Source organism: Dendroctonus ponderosae, unplaced genomic scaffold (genome assembly GCF_020466585.1).
Source record: "Dendroctonus ponderosae isolate FM_Combo_2020 unplaced genomic scaffold, Dpon_F_20191213v2 Dpon_F_20191213_1, whole genome shotgun sequence".
In the NCBI taxonomy this organism is placed as follows: domain Eukaryota; kingdom Metazoa; phylum Arthropoda; class Insecta; order Coleoptera; family Curculionidae; genus Dendroctonus; species Dendroctonus ponderosae.
The window spans coordinates 20,326,686-20,327,057 of NW_026017110.1; positions in this window are offsets into that span (position 1 = coordinate 20,326,686).

Below are 372 nucleotides of genomic sequence, written 5' to 3' on the forward strand. Positions count from 1 at the left end.
TTTTAACTGTAAAAAAGCCGTTTAAATAAGGGATTGTAATAAAATTCATGGAATATATTTTAATGCATTTATTGCCATAAGGTAAACAAAAAATAGTCTTTCTGAAGGTTTCCCAAAAAATCAGTTGCTGCAAATATTTATGGGGCAAGCTTTTTCTATTGTGCATCCTAGCAGCACCAGCTTTAGGAAGTAGATATTCACTTATAAAGGTTAGGAAATACCGTTTGCATGTCTCCCAATGGGTCACTTTTCAAAGATATTATTCAGTTCCATATTGTTTTTATATCGGCAATAAGTTTTAAAACTGGCTATTCAGAACCATTAATACGTATCTTTTTTATTCAACGCACAATTTCACGAACCTTAGATATA